The sequence below is a fragment of the Lagenorhynchus albirostris genome, chromosome 10, assembly GCF_949774975.1.
Source record: "Lagenorhynchus albirostris chromosome 10, mLagAlb1.1, whole genome shotgun sequence".
Lineage (NCBI taxonomy): Eukaryota > Metazoa > Chordata > Mammalia > Artiodactyla > Delphinidae > Lagenorhynchus > Lagenorhynchus albirostris.
This window is the reverse complement of record NC_083104.1, coordinates 19,905,467-19,922,274: the sequence shown is the minus strand read 5'-3', so window position 1 is coordinate 19,922,274 and position 16,808 is coordinate 19,905,467. Positions and strand designations below refer to the sequence as shown.

The window sequence follows — 16,808 nt, the reverse complement described above, 5'->3', positions numbered from 1 at the left end:
CTGAGAAGACACTCAACATTCTTGAAGCATAGTCTTTTAGACTATGTTTAGAAGATCACATTTATACTTCCTCTGCGGTAGTCTTGAGTATATGAAGTCAACTTTTGAGTAGCTGTCTGACTGTCCCAATATTGTCTTCTGTCACCACTCCTCACTTCAAAATATGCTGGCTTCTCCTTGCAAAGTCCTAGCACAGCTTCCCATTCTTCCATGGGATCAGATTTAACTGTTTATTCCATTGCATCCTCTATTCCCAAGCAACAAAATGTGTTTACTTTTTCCTTTCATAGGAATATTAAGTCAGTGCCTCCTATTTTAGGGTTTTGATATTGTAATAGTTATTTCCAGGAGCAATTTCTATTGGGGTCATTCTAATCTGAACTGTGGTATGGTAACAAACAGCCCTTAAAACCTCATTGGCTTACCACAACCAAAATTTATCTCTTGCTTAAGAAAAGTCCACTGTGTATTGGGAAGCTCTCCAGGGTATCCGTGGAGCGAGTCATACAGTCCAGTGACTTCTGTCTCGTGACACCATCATATCAAAAACTGAAACCAAGGTTACCTCAGAGCAGGGAGTGGCTGGAAAGTCACACATAACATTTAAAAGCTCGAGACTGCAAACATCACTAATTCTCATAGCATATTGGCCAGAACTACTAACATGGGCCCATACTTTCAAGGGAGCTAGGAAATGTGGGAGAGCATATTGGTATTTGCTGAGGAGTAAAATCTCCTGTCAACCTTATTAGTCGAGATTTAGTCAGGAAAACAGAAACCACTCTAGGTATTTCAAGTAGGAAGGGATTTAATACAGGATTTTAAAAGGCATATATAACCATGTGAAGGACACAGAATGTGAAGGTTAGGCAAGACACTGCTAGAGTTTAAGAAATCATTTTTCTCACTTATTGACGTCTATTTGCTCCAGCACCACTTACTGAGAAGCCTCTCTTTCCTCCATTGGATTGTTCTTGTACGTTTGTCAAAAATCAGAACATAATTACCGTGACTAGAAGCTCCAGCACAATGCTGAACAGAAGTAACAAGAGCAGTCATCCTTGTCTTCTTTCTGGTCTTAGTCTTAGGGCAAAGAGGTCAGCCTTTCACTGTTAAGTGTGGTGTTAGCTTAAGGTTTTTTGTAAGTGCTGTTTATCAAGTTGGGGAAGATCTCTATCCCAATTTTTCTGAGAGTTTGTATCATGAATGGGTGTTGAAATTGTCAAACGCTTTTTCTGTATCAGTTGATGTAACCATGTGAATTTTCTTCTTTAGCCTGTGAATATGGTGGAGTACATTGATTTTTTCCAAACAGTGAATCACTCTCATATTCCTGGAATAAACCCTACTTCACATTCTGTAATTCTTTTTACATACTGCTGAATACTATTGATGTTTGTTATTACTATGATAAGGATTTTTGCATCTATATTCATGAGAATATTGTTCTCCAGTTTTTGCTTTGTTTTGTTTAACACTGACTTTGGTTTCATTATCAGAATAATATTAGCTTTATAAAGTGAATTGGGAAGTTTTCCTGACGAGATTGTTTAAAATTGGTATTAATTCTTCTTTAAACATTTGGTAAATTCTCCAGTGAAACCATCTGGGACCAGAAATTTCTTCTGGAGGAGCTTCTCAATTACGAATTCAACTTTGTTAATGGTTATAGGGGTATTCAAATGATCTGTTTCATATTGGTTCATTGTGGTAGTTGGTGTTTTTCAAGGAATTAGTCATTTTCTTCTAGGTTGTCAAATTTATGTGTGTAGAGTTGTTTGTAGTATTGTCTTTCACTTTTCATGTCTGCAATGTCTGTAGTAGTATCCTCTGTTTTATTTCTGATATTGATAGTGTCTTTCAGTTTTTTCTTTCTTTCTTGTTGTAAGTTTGTCAACAATTGATTCCATGAAGCAGATATTATTCTTATTTTCTGTTCCAAATTCATTGATTTCTGTTCTTTATTATTTCGTTTCTTTTCCTTGCCTTGGGCTTATTTCGTTCTTCTTTTTCTAAGCTCTTGAGGTGAGAGCTTATGTTATTGATTTGAGTTTTTCCTCTTTTCTAATGTTAAACATTTAGGGCTATAAATTTCCCTCTCCATACTGCTTTAGCTGCTTTCTACAAATTTTGGTATGTTGTATTTTCATTTTCGTTCAAGCTAATGTGTTTTTTTTAATCTCCCTTGATGTTTCCTCTTTGACTCCTGCGTTATTTAGAAAGTGTGTTGTTTAGTTTCCAAGTGTTTGGAGCTTTTATTGCTATCTTTCTGTTATTGATTTCTAGTTTGATTTCATTGTGGCCAGAAGACACACTCTGTATGATTTCACTTCTTTTCAGTTTGTTGAGGTGTTTTATGGCCTAGGATATGGTCCTTTTGGTATTTGAAAAGAGTATGCATTCTGCTGTGATTTGATGCAGAGTTCTACAATATCAATTAGACCTTGGAGGATGTTGTCGAGGCCTTATTTATTCTGCTGATTTTCTTCTAGTTCTAGCAATTGTGAAAATAAGGATATATATATATATATATATATATATATATATATATATATAAAAACATGTATAATTGGGATTTATATATCTATAAAATTTTGGATTTTCCTTTCAGTTCTTTCAGTTTTTGCTTCACATATTTTATAGCTCCATTGTTTGGTTTTTACAGCTTCTTGGTGACTTGGCCCTTATATCATTAAAATATAATGCCTCTTTCTGTTCTTGGTAATATTTTTGGATCTGAAGTCTATTTTGTCTGTTTATATTACTATGGCCATTTCTGTTTTCCTTTGATTAATGTTTGCATGATGTATCTATTTCCACCCTTTTACTTGCAATCTGATTCTATCACTGTATTTGAAGTAAGTTTTTTTAAGTTATTCTATCTAACTCTGTCTTTGAATTCATATAGCTAAACCATTTACATTTAAGTAATTATTTACCTGTTAGGACTTAAGTCTGTCATTTTATTGTTTGTTTTCTATTTGTTCTGTTTTTCATTTCTCTGTTTTCCTTTTCCTGCCTTCTTGTGCGTTACATGAATGTTTTTCAGCTCCCATATTGTTTATCTGTAGTGTTTTTAAGTGTATCTCTTTGTTTACCTTTTTAAGTGGTTCCTCTAGATACTATATTATGCATATATAAATCATCACAGTCTACTGATGTTCACATTTTACCAGTTTGAGTAATGTATAGAAACTTCACCTCTCTTTATATCTCTTTAATCTACTCTGTTTATAATATAATTGTATTAAATATTTCTTCTACATGCATTTAGAGCCAAATAATTGGTTCTAAAAATAATGTGATTTTTGCTTCAACCATCAAACATAACTTAGAAAATTCAAGAGCACAAGGAAAGTCTCTTGTATTTACAAGTAGTTCATGTTCTTTTTCCTTCCTAATGTTCCAAGTTTTCTTGTTTCATCATTTATTTTTTCTGTTAAGAGAATTTCCTTTAATCAGTCTTTTAAAGAAAATCTGCTGACAACACACTCTGTAGTTTTCCTTCATCTATAGTTGTCTTGATTTTTTTCCTTTATTCATAAAGAATGTTTTCATTGGGCATAGGATTCTACATTTCATTTCTTTTCTTTCAGCACCTGCAAAATACTGTGTCACTTCTTTTGGGCCTCCATGATTTCTGATGAGAGATCCTCTGTCATTTGAATTGTTTTTCCCCTATAGGTAAGGTGTTGTTTTTTTCAGTTGCTTTCAAGATTACTTCTTTGTCTTTAGTTTTTAGAAGCTTAATTAGGGTGTGTCTCAGTACAGATTTATTTATGTTTATTCTATTTGAGTTCACTCAGCTTCTTGATTCTCTAGTTTTATGTACCTTGGCAAATTTGGGAGGTTTCATTGGTTGTTTTTTTAGGTGCTTTTAACTCACTCTCTTTTTCCTCTCCTTCTGGGACTCCAATAACACAGATGTTACATCTTTTGTTATGTCCCAGCAGGTCCCTGAGACTCTCAAATTTTTTCAGTATATTTTATTTCTGTTGTTCAGATGTGATAATTTCTGTTGTTCTGTGTTACCATTCATTGATTTTTTCTCTGTCCTTTCTATTCTGCTCTTGTCCCCATTCACTGATATTTTGTTGTTAGTTGTATATTTTAGTTCTAAAATTTCCACTTTGTTCTTTTTTACAACCTTCTATATCTTCACTGATACTTTCTATTTATTTTCTAACACATTATATGTTTTTCATTTGTTTCGTGCATATTTTAATTGCCCATTGAAGCATTTTTATCATGGCTCCTTTAAAATCTTTGATAATTCTAACATCTCTACCATCTTGGTGTTAGAATCTATTGTCTTCTTTCATTCTGACTTAGATCTTCCTGGTTTGTGGTATTATCAGTGATTTTTCACTTGAAATCTAGATATTTTCGTATTGCGTTATGACATTCTGAATATTATTTCAACTTCTGTTTTTGCTTACTTTTCCTTGTATGGCTCCAACAAGAGAAGGGAGGAAGCATTGACTCCTTACTGTCAACTGGTGATAGACGTACAGGCTCCCCACTCAGCTTTTGTTGACACCAGAGGTGGTGATGGGGTCCACATTATTGCTGGGTAGGGATGGAAGTCCAGGCTCCACTTGTGGTCTCCACTGACACCACTGGAGATAAGGGTGGGGAGGGATGTCTCATTACCAGTTGGTGGGGATGAAAGTCTCAGCTCCCTACTTGAGCTTCTCTAACACCATCCCAGTAATGGTGCTGGGGAGCCTTGTTACAATCCAACAAGGCTCCCCAGCTTGTGCTCCCCTCTTGATTTTTGCTGGTGTGGATGGAGTGCAAGCACATTTTTTTCTGTTGTGTTTGACCTGAGTAGAGTCGTTATTTTCTAAAAGCTTTCTATCTGTTAGGCTGCCCCTTTCCGGATTGATTGGTTGAATCATCAATTGGCTGTGTTGGGTCTTAGTTGCAGCACACGAGATCTTCGTTAAGGCATGTGGGATCTTTCTTTGCAAAACGTGGGCTTCTCTCTAGGTGTGCGGGTTTTCTCTTCTCTAGTTGTGACGTGCAAACTCCAGGGCATGTAGACTCTGTAGTTGTGGCGTGTGGGGTCCAGAGCACATGGGCTCTGTAGTTTGCAGCACACAGGCTCTAGTTGAGGTGTGCGAGCTCAGTGGTTGTGGCACGTGGGCTTAGTTGCCCCACGGCATGTGGGATCTTAGTTCCCTGACCAGGGATTGAACCTGGGTCCCCTGCATTGTAAGACAGATTCTTTACCACTGGACCACCAGGGAAGTCCCTTTCCTGATTCTTTGATTAGAGAGAGTAGGCTTTTGTTCAGTGCTGCTGTTTTTTCATTTGTTTTGTTGTTGTTGTCTTTTTTTCTTTTTTCCTTTGGTCTGTACAGATTAGTGTTTCTGGGTTGCTGGCTTCCTCAGCTCCAGGTCTGAGATATATGAGGCAAAGAGAAAACCCAGAAAACTGACCTCTACCTTGTTCCTTGAGTACTGTGATCCCCTAGCTGGTCTGCCTTCTTTTCTCTGTCTTTTAAAGGTGTAACTTATACATTACATATACTATTCCAGGGCTTTTAGGTGTACTTAAGTGAGAAAATTGGGGAAAACCATGTCTTTCCAGAAGTGGAAGTCCATAATTCTTTTTTGTAAAGGTAATATAAAGCTCTAAAATAAAGATCTTATTTTTGAGGGTCAGGCTTCCACATTTCATATCATTTAGTAAGTAACCAATCCTACTCACCATACTCAAAATCATTGGTAACTAATAAGTAAATAATTCATGTCTACTTACACATGGCACCTTCTGCAATCTTCTACTTACCACAAGCTCCCAACGGGGAATCTGTATTTTTGATACTACCTATTTAACTAAGACATCCATCTCTAATAAAGGAGGACATGTCTTTGGTCATGGAACTGTATATCCCTGATGGACACCTCTAATATTCTTAGAGGGTATTGTTTAGCCCTGATGATGTGTGTACTGTTAATTTGCCTGTCAGGACTAGCACATTCTCATTTACCACTTCAGTTAAATACCTCCAAACTCTGCTTTGGAAGTTCATTTGGAAGAAACACTCAAAATAGCTTCATGCACTCTCAAGTCTTTGACTAATTGACCTTCACAAATATCACCCAAATGATGGCTCCAGCTTAAAGTTATTTTCTGAGCTCCAGAGCTTTGGATACAACTAGCCACCTGACCATGTAGTCTATGTGTCCCTTTTTAAAAAAATTTTTTTTAATTGAAGTATAGTTGATTTACAATGTTGTGTTGGTTTCTGGTGTACAGTAAAGTGATTCAGTGGTATAATATATACATATATATATATATTATTTTCAGGTTCTTTTCCATTATAGTTTATTACAAGATATTGGATATAGTTCCCTGTGCTATACAGTGGGACCTTGTTGTTTATTTTATATATTGTAGTTTGTATCTGTTAATCCCAACCTCCTAATTTATCCCTCCCCCACACCTTTCCCCTTTGGTAACCATAAGTTTGTTTTCTATGTCTATGAATCTATTTTATAAATAAGTTCATTCGTAGCTTTTATTAGATTCCACATAGAAGTGATATCATATGATATTTGTCTTTTTCTGTGTGACTTGCTTCACTTAGTATGATCATCTCGAGGTCTATCCATGTTGCTGATATCTATCTCTTCAAATTCAGTATCACCCCACCTAATCCATAACGCTGCCTTCCCTATCCCAATCCATCAAACTTAGTCCTTTTCTAATGTTCCCTGTGTAAAGGTATGGGTATCATCATTTAGGCAGTTGAACAAGATAGAAACTTGCAGCATTTTTGATGATTCTTTCTCTCTGGGTATATAAGGGTGTCTTTGACCCATAAGTATCCAGCAGTATGCTATTTAACAACCTAGTTCTCCAGAAAGAAAATGTAGACGTATATATTTAAATTTATCATAGATATTATTAGCATAAAGAATGTGTTGGGACTTCCCTGGAGGTCCAGTGGTTGGAACTCCATGCTTCCACTGCAGGGGGAACGGGTTCGATGGGGGAACTAGGATCCCACGTGTGCTGTGTGGCACGACCAAAAAAAAAAAAAAAGTTAAAAAAGAATGTGTTACACAGTTTACAATGATGATAAAATATACGATGCTCTTTGTAAATTTCATGTAGACAATTGATTCTCATAAAATATTTTGTTTTCTGAAAAACTCTTGGGTCCATAGCCAACTTATGGTTGCAACTGACAAGCGACTATATCTGATAGGTGTGTTGGTTGATCGTTTGCTTTATACATTAAAGAGTAAGACAAGAGTGAAACAACATAGATGTATGTCAGAATTTCAGCCTTTTATCAATGATGTGAATGACTTCTTTGCTGAATCAGATCATTGTTTTCACATCTTGGAGAAATATTTCTTCCATTTTGTGTGATATTAACAGTGAAATCTCTGCAGACATGACATACTTTTAAAATTAATGGGTATTATTAACGTTTTCTCCATCACTTTCTTAAGTCTACAGAATCAACAAGATACTAAAGCAAGCTCTGATTTATAGCCTTTGACAATTACCAAGGAGTAAATACTCCCTCTCTGACTGATTTCATGCTACCAGTGTGACCTAATTGAATGTGGAGTTGAAAAAATTTGCACAGTAACACACCATCAGACATTTCCCATAGAAACACAATAGACATAAATAACCTCAAGAGCCTAGGTAATATAGTAAGATAATCAGGAATTCATTACTTTTAAATATTTATTAACTTTGTTTTAATATAATTAATTGCCAGTTTATATAATTTAATTTTTAATAACGTCTGTGCCTAACAACCAACTAACAAAATTCCTTAAAGTTTGATTATCGGCTCTTGTAAACCAGTCCATGCCTATTCCAGCACACTACCGTAAGCAGGCCCTGAGGATTCTGCTAAAAAATCCCCTAAACTACTTTACTTTTCTCTACTTCTAGCATCTTCACCCTAGCCTGAATTGCCATTGTTTTTTTATTAGGCCCTCAAAATAGCCTCTTGGTTTTCTACATGTACACTTAACTCTTCCCAACTTATTCTTCAAGCTTCAACCAGAGGAATTTTCTTAACACGCTAATATGATCATGTTATCCAGCACATTCGTTAATTTATCTATTCAGCAAATGATTATTGAGTTGTGTATCCCAGGCACTAATTTAGTTTTTAGTTGACTAGGATAAATGTGAACAAAAGACAAAAACTCCTGCTTCATGAAGAAAACCTTCTCCTGGGGGGATATAGACAATACTGGCAGACCTCAGACATATTGCAGTTTTGGTTCCAGACCACTGCAATAATGGGGATACCACAATAAAGTGAGTCATACGAATTTGTTTGTTTCCCAGTGTGTACAAAAGTTACGTTTACACTGTATTGTAGTCTATTGCACATAATGTGCAATAGCATTATGTCTTAAAAAACAATGTACATACCTTAATTTTAAAATAATGCTTTTGGAAAAATGATGGAAATAGACTTGCTTGACACAGGGTTGCCACAAACCTTCAATTTGCTTTTTTTTTTTACAATCTGTGAAGTGCAGTGAAGCAAGGCGCAGTAAAACGAGAACGAGGTAGGTCTGCATAGTCGTCCCTCAGTAGCTGGGGCGGATTGTTTCCAGGAGCCCCTGCAGATTCCAAGTCCCTTACATGAAATGGTGTAGCCTTTGCATATAACCTAGGCACATCCTTCTGTATACTTTAAGTCACCTCTAGGTTAACTTGTCATACCTAATTCTATGTAAATAGTTATAAATACAATGTAAAGTGCTGTGTAAATAGTTGTAAATACTGTGTGTAACTAGTTGCTGGCAAATTCAAGTTTTGCTTTTCAGAACTTTCTCGACTTTTTTCCCAAAATATTTTCAATCTGCAGTTGGTTGAATCCACAGATGCAGAACCCAAGGATACAAAGGGTTAACTGTATGTAAAACATAACAAATAAATAAAGTGTACTGTACATCAGAAGGCAATGAATGCTACAAGGGGGGGTGGGATGCAAAACAGGCTAAGAGTAAAGATGGCAGGGAAGTCACAGTATTAAGTCTGGTCCTCAGGTGATGCCCCACAGACAAGGGGAAATTTGAGCAAGGGCTTGACGAAGGTAAGGGTGCGTCCATTTGGAGTGGGCAGGGGGAGGAGATAGCCAGTGGGCTCAAGGAGCCCAGTGTAGCTGGAGTACACTGAGTAGGGGAGGGTGGTGAAAAAACTTAAGTCAGGGACTGACAGAGGACAGAATATAGAGGGTCTTGCAGGTCGTTGTATGGACTTCAACTTTCACTCCAGTTGAAGTAGGGGACCATTGCTGAGTTTTGAACAGAAGCATGTCAAACTTTTTAAGTAGATCACGCTTGCTAAAAGCCTTCAGCTGCTTCCCTTGCTCTTGAGATGAAGTCTAGTGTTTTCATTTCTTAAATAATGTGATCTTTGTGTCCTTGCCGCATCTTCACCTCCTGCTTCTCTCCCCACTTTATTCCTTTAGGTCTGTTAATAGGGTACTGTTTTCTGCCTCAGACAGGGACCCATGTCCGGCACTCAGAGCTGCCTGGACTTGTCCTTCATAATACCTATCATACTAGATGATTGCTTTTGATTTTGTGATTAATTGCTTGTCGTATAGGTTGCCTACCTCCGCTGCTACTCTCTGCTGGAAAAGAAAGTTGATTCGAGCAGGGCAGTTATCTCTGCTCTTCACTGATCTATCTCAAAGGATTAGACCAGGCCTTGGCACAAGGTAGACGCTCACATATTTGTGGACTGACTGAATGAATGTTTTATGTATTAATATATTCCAAGTGTTTAACCTAGGGTCTGTCTCATGATACACATTCTGTAATTTTCTTGGTGGAATGAATAGGTAAGCAAACACGTGTTGGGTGGATGAATTGATGACTGAATGAGTGAAAAGAAAGAATAAATGAATGATTGGCTTATGCCATTCTCTATTCCAGTACTGAACCCAAAGTCTGGTTCATGGTAGGCATTCTGTATTTTTTTTTTTTTTTTTTGGTACGCGGGCCTCTCACTGTTGTGACCTCTCCCGTTGCGGAGCACAGGCTCCGGACGCGCAGGCTCAGCGGCCGTGGCTCACGGGCCCAGCCGCTCCGCGGCATGTGGGATCTTCCCGGACCGGGGCACGAACCCGTGTCCCCTGCATCGGCAGGTGGACTCTCAACCACTGCGCCACCAGGGAAGCCCTGTATTTTTTTTAATAAATAGATGATCAGATGGATGGATGGATGGATAATTGAATGAGTGAATTAATGTGAAGGTATGAATGAATGAATCATCTTTAGTAAAGTCACAAGGGTTTCCATCCTTCAGGAAGAATATCTATTTTGCCCAGAGTGGGTCACTTGATCAGCCCATTAGTTCTCTACTTGGTTTTCTGCCATGGATCTATTTTGAAGAACATTTTTATTAGCTTTGGAGTCAGTTGCAAGGGACTTTTGAATTCTCTTTTGGCTCGCCTGCATTCTTGTTCGCACCTGACCTGCCATAGTTTGTGGATCTCCCTGGTTTCCTTACTTGGGACACATTTCCAGTGTCCCTTTGATCTCTGGCACATACTTTTGCTATGCTTCCAGTAAGGTGTTTTGAAACAGTCTCCAGATTTCCTGTGGCTTATTGACTTTTTAAATTATTCCTTTCATTTCTTTTTCCTACCCAGTGCCTACACTTGTTCTTAGGTTCCCTTTATAAAATTGAGTAACCACATGATACATAAATTTTCTCTCCCAGCCCAGAATGGTCGCAGTGTTGTGATCACTCAGAGACACTTTTTCTTCCACGTCTTGTCCATCACTCAGTCCAAGTCTAAAATATTCTCCTTCCTTAATAATTCTGAAAGGTATTTTTCTAAGAAGAGGTCATTTATCTTATTCAATAAGCTTATATTCCATTTCTGATCTATATGTGAACTGTGAATAAATTAGTCTCTGAGAAAGTATAGAGAATGCTGTGTCTGTGTGCTATAGAATGAATGTATCTGTGTGTGTGTGTGCGTGTACACTGTATAATGAACAGTCACTTTAAAAACCATCTCTAATCATGATCACTTTCTGGCAGAAACAAAAATCTATTGAAATAAATGTCATAAGATGCTTTGGGTTCCCATCTATGGAGATGAAATGCTAGTTTGTTTCTTTTTTGTCGTGTTTTCACCTTCCAAGTCCTATTTGGAGATAGAATTCAACAACCCAGTGGAAATAGGAATCATTTAACATAACGAAAAACTAGCTTTCACTTTTTTTTGACCAAGCATTTCATCAGTCAGGATTTTTCCTACCAAAGATGTTTATTTTCAACCATTTCTTCCTTTATTTGGCTAAAAGGTACGTTCTTTGCTACATTTAATAGCCACATGTATGCTACCCAAAGTAGAGATCACGGAGTTTTCATCTGCAGATTTTTACCAGACTACAGTGAACCAAAGAATATGTTAGAAATTTGACCCTATGGTGTATATATACTTCTTGCAAATATTTTAGCAGACTGGCTGGTCTTCAAAACTTTTATATGATAAAACACTTACATAGTCGATGTTTATTCAGATTATAGATTGTGGTGTGAATGTAATAGATTTTGTTTTAAATAGCGAAAACTGAAAGCGTGCCTTTTTTCCACTTCAAACTTTTGACTTGTTCAAGTTATATTGAAGAAGCTTTAAAAATTTGGTGATATGTTTCCCCCCCCATGATACTGACATAGGCACACAGTTACCTTTTGTTTCTTTTTGATTCAATTTCATTATTTGTCGTGCTGGCCGTGGTGCACCAATAAAGCCAAAATATCATATTAGAATTCATGACAGTTTTCACATGGTATTATCAATATGTGGAAATAATTGTCTGCTCTGAGATTAAATTACATTATTGTGTATCTTTTTCATGCCTAATAAATAATGATGGATGGCTTTTATTTTCATCTCCACCTGCAACCGTTTAGTCACCCCTTGATTGTTGAAGATAAAATAATAAAAGGCAAGTGTTATGTTGCAAGCAGAAGAATGTAGTCAAAACAGTTGTATGTTCCTTGTTTCCATTTGCATTATTTTAGTCCCTAAAGAGCAATGCATGGTGGTCTATAAAAGAGATCAACCTGGGGGAAACCTAGAAAACAGTTGCCATAAATGAGGGGAGAAGGATGTGGGAAAAAATTTTTTTTTCTGGTAGAACAATAATTATTTCTTGGTGCACGATTCTTAATCTGAAAATGAGTTTTTTGTTCTGCTCTGCAAATCAGTTACATACAATTAGAATGCAAAGCAGAGGCACGTCGTACTGTTTAGCCTTTTTAAAATAGAAATGAAAACAGCCCAGAAATTTTAGCAAAGGTGAACATGCATGCTAGGTAATTTTGAAATCTGAAGACATAAAACCATGCATAATAAAAAGGCTACTCTAAACTCATTACATTTTTTGAAACTGGCAATTGGGAAGCTTAATTTTAAAATTCGAACTTGCATGTTTGGGAACTTATTAACTATATTTTGAATGGTCAGTTGCGTTGCCAGTGTTTAGGTGTGTTTTCTTTGTTCTCCTGTGTATAATTCCATTGCCTCATAGTTCAGTTTTATCTATGTTTGACCTGTTCAGGTTTTTCTTTTAACTGTCCGGTATTCTGCTTCAGCAAAATTGATTCATCCTTTTTGGTGAAACTTTGGAATTGAAATTAAAATCAGCAAATGTTCTGAGTCTTCAGGGGAAAAGAATTGCCTCTGAGTTTTGTGATACTCTTATATTTCATCTCTGAAGAATGTCAGACTTTTTTTTAATAAAATGAATAGATGCTGTTTATAATGGAAACTAGTCATTTGATCATTTCAGTTACAACAGTGAGGTAAGAAAGCAAACTGTAGACAAAATCTTTCTTGATATTTGGTTATGAGTCACAGGCTGAGTCTACAGAACCTTTTCACGTGATCGGCTCTGTTATCTTTAAATCAAAAGATGACAGTCTTCTCAGGCACAGCAGAGACTCAGACCAAAATCCAGAGGTAATCCTATCAAATGTCAAGTTACTGCAGAGAAATGGCTTGAAAAATAGGCCAGTGGTCCATTATTTGACGAACCCCAAGTGAACACTTAGGATTGTGGAGTCTGTCTTTCGCCGGGCATTCTATTAACGCTCTTCCCAATTGTTTGAGAGCATCGATTTAAAAAGAGCAAAGGGGCCTTTCCCTTGTTTATGGCTGTTTTGTTATCTGACTAGCCATCTCCCTCTATAATTAAATGCCATGAATAAAGTAATAATAAACATAATTTTATTTGTACCATCACTCACTGCAGAAATTACATCTTTACATCTCCTACGAGAATCGAAAAGCAGCCGAGAGCTTGTTTCCTTCACATTTGAGAGCCGTGCTGAAGTCGCAGGCTTTTCTAGATTCTCTGCGCCTGCAAGGAATTTTGTGTGTTAGCAGCCTGTGAGACAAATACACATGCAGTGGGTACATACGTATTTATCTTCCTTTGACGCTCAGGATTTTCCTTGGCCCAGGAAAACACCTTAGAAGACTAGCCCTGCAAAGCAGACTTGCATAAAAATCACCCAGAAGTTATAACTGGGACATCCGTCTGCAGGCACAGAGCTACACACTGTAAAGAAAGTAAGATTCAGTACATGCCGTGTAAGTCTTCTAATGAGAAGCCCCTGCTGGTCTTTTGCCCCTACTGTGTTCTGCGGAAGTCCTGAGAACCCAAGGCTTTATCCAAATGTACCTAGCCCCAAACATTATGGTCTCGCTCCCTGGCATACAGAAAGTTCTAGAATGACAACTCCATGGGATAGTTTTATTTTTCTTTTGCATCATCTCTTGTCTGTTCTAAGTTTCTTCAGCCAAAGTCTTCCTGACGTGACCTATCAAAAAACAAGAAAGAAAACATGTGGGAGGAACTGTACCATAAATATCGAAAATGGAAGTGCTGAACTAGCTCCATCAAAATAAACCATTCTTAGTGCTGTAATCATTCTTCTTTTTTCTTTTTTTTTACTTTTACACTTTTTATCCTCCTAGTGGCTTGCTAGTTCTAGTAATGTTTCCCGCGTCTGTGCTATATATATGAAGACATTCAGAAGTTTTTAATTCACATCAAAATTATTAACTTTCTTGGCTTACGTATTTGCAAGAGGGAGAGGTATGAGCAACATACTTACATCTAAGCATGCACTAAAATATTGGAACCTGAAAACTCCCCCGCTGTTAACAGTTAATAGTTCAATGCTCTGGGCTTACAGCAGTGATTCTACGCTTCTCACAAGAACATTTGGGAAAAAAATACTTCCAACTAATAAAATTAGTGTTAAAATGACACCAAACGTCAGTATCTTTGAAGCTCTTTGAGTGCTTTTGACATTTAGAAAAGTGTGTACACAATTTTAGATTTTTTAGGCAGTGTACCTATTTACAACTGTAATTTTTAACATCGGGGGGAAAAATCAGTTTGTCTGAAATATAGGCAATGTTCACAGCATTACCACCAGCAGTCATTTTGGATTAAGATTCTTAAAATAAACTTACTCACCGAGCAGTAAATACTTGTCCAAGTGGATATTCTGAATGTTGAAATTTGTTAGTCATTTTGGTTGAACTCATGCAACACAATGAGGTTGCTTTCACTTTTCCAGCAGCCATCATAAGTCACATTAGGGTTTAACAACTAGTCCTGGGTTCCAGAAGATACTGTGAGAGAAGGAAAAACAGCCTCTTTGGCTGAAGTTGTGGAAGAAGGGTGGGACGTTATGAATTAGATGACTACATAAGATGTAAGCAGTTTTTTTGTTTTGTTTTGTTTTTTTAGGCAGTTTTATTTTGGCAACAAATCCAGGCTTTTGCATTGGGTTTGGGTTTTTTTTTTTTTTCGTCCTCTTAATTCAAGTACACGTCTACAAGTCACCTAGAAAAAGAAAGCTTCTTACCCATCTGCAGAGCACAGGTTAACTAATAAGTAATATTACCATTTTATCTTTCAGGTTACAATATCGTGAGTTTAGGAACTCTGCGGACTGTAAGATGATCTGCCCTAAGGTAAGTGACTAGGATCACAGGGTAATAACTCAAAGATGAGCTCAGATCATGTCCAAATTCATGTGAAAAGAGGCACATGTTTGATGAATAGTTGAGATGGTGTCATAGATCAGCTTTCATCCTTTGGTGGAATGTCGAGTGTTCTCAGTCGCCCTCAAAATATTATATAAAACACCTAGAAAATAGCACCTTGAGGGTGATGATTTCTAGGTGAAATAGTGCCCTGAACTTATCAAAAAGTTTTATTAGCTAGGCGTTTATCTGGAAACTGTGGAACAACAGGAATGGCTGGTGAAATTTATGTCATCTTCCATTGGACCAGTTGACTTTCCTTAGCAACAACAGGCATCCTAATAACAGGCTCTAATCCGCCTGTCCAGACCAAGGACAATTTGATATAGCTCCATGGTAGCATATTTTAAGCTTTTCTTGAAGTTCAGGAATACATCTTTCAGAATCCGCCAGTACTTTAGAAGCATGGCTCGCCAAACCAATCAATCTAGTACAAAGTTTGTTTTTAGATTCCGAGTTCCTTGTTACTGCTTTGTAAGCAGATGTCTTCAAAGATATAATATGATGAAGAGATTATGTGATTTTTGGGTGTAGCGATTCTGCCAGTTATAATTAAAAGGGCCAACATCCAAGTTTTGTTTTCTTTATAAACACTGCGGAGTGTGTCAGTGGCCAATCTAAAATTACCCACAGAAGAGTGTGTGCTCTCTTCTTTAGCACAAGATAATGAAGATGGTGTGTGAAATGCGCCATGGTTATAATAAGCTGGTGGACTTGCGGTCCTACGCGCAAACTTGTCCAAATGTAATTATAAGAGTTTTAAGAGAATTGTTGCTTCCTAAACTGACTACTCAAGTGACTCAAAAGTTAATATCACCAAATTAACACCCTGACTTTGAAGGTCTACAGTTGTACCTTAGAAAATAGCTACTTGGAATTAATCATCCTTTCTTACAGGGAAACAACATCTTTTAGATGCATCTCAATGCAGGGGGGCCTATTCAGCATTCCTTGTAGACATTGCTTCTGGAAAGGTGTAGCGTATCTAAAAATGAAAAGCAACAAGGAGCTGGGCACTCAGATCTTTTTCCCATATATGGAGGAGAGAGGGCCAGTATGAACCTGCTCTGATGTTTATGTGTTTGGGAAGGTGTGATTGCCAGGCTCGACTGCCTGAATCACAAGGGCAAGAAATCAGATTGAGGCCCAGAATCTGACAGGGAACATCTCAAGACGATTATCTAATTGTAATCCTCTATCGTGGTGGGTTTCATATACAGAGAGGAAAAAAAATCAGGATGAAAGATTGGAGACATCAGCATATAATTCTCTCAATGATTGGGAGATAATCTAAGAAAGATGGCCATCCATGCTAGAAATCTGTGTGAATCAGGGAGGCTGAAGACATCTTTCTCCTTCCTGTTTGGAGCATAAACCTTCATAAATTCTGTGGAGAAACTGAAATGCCATACTTTCGTCCCAGTAATGAGAGTTGGGGAACACCAGCGCCTCTTACAGGGAGTCCCTCTTGGTGTCTGTTATGGCTGAGTGACTTGTAGGTGTCACAAGTGCATCGGGTACTAGAGTCACTGAAGACAAAATTGTCACTCAAACCAGCCTCATACTTTGCTGCAATTTGGTTTGCCTTGGATGTTCTCAGTGGCCTAAGGCAAGCGTCTCCTGTTTCAGACCTAGCAGATTGAACTACTAGGTGATCTGGTGATCTGTAATTGCTTTAAAGGTCGGGGGCGGGGGGGGGGCATAAAATTAAAAGTAACTA

General features: G+C 37.4%; 1 long non-coding RNA gene across 1 annotated transcript in view; it reads left to right on the top strand.

The window, feature by feature from the left end:
- The window catches only part of LOC132526847 (uncharacterized), a 348,584-nt gene that overhangs the window by 181,354 nt on the left and 150,422 nt on the right, over positions 1–16,808 (top strand). Inside the window, exon 2 of the long non-coding RNA XR_009542720.1 lies at positions 14,962–15,016. This is a non-coding gene — a long non-coding RNA (uncharacterized LOC132526847). The remainder of the gene's footprint in view (positions 1–14,961; positions 15,017–16,808) is intronic.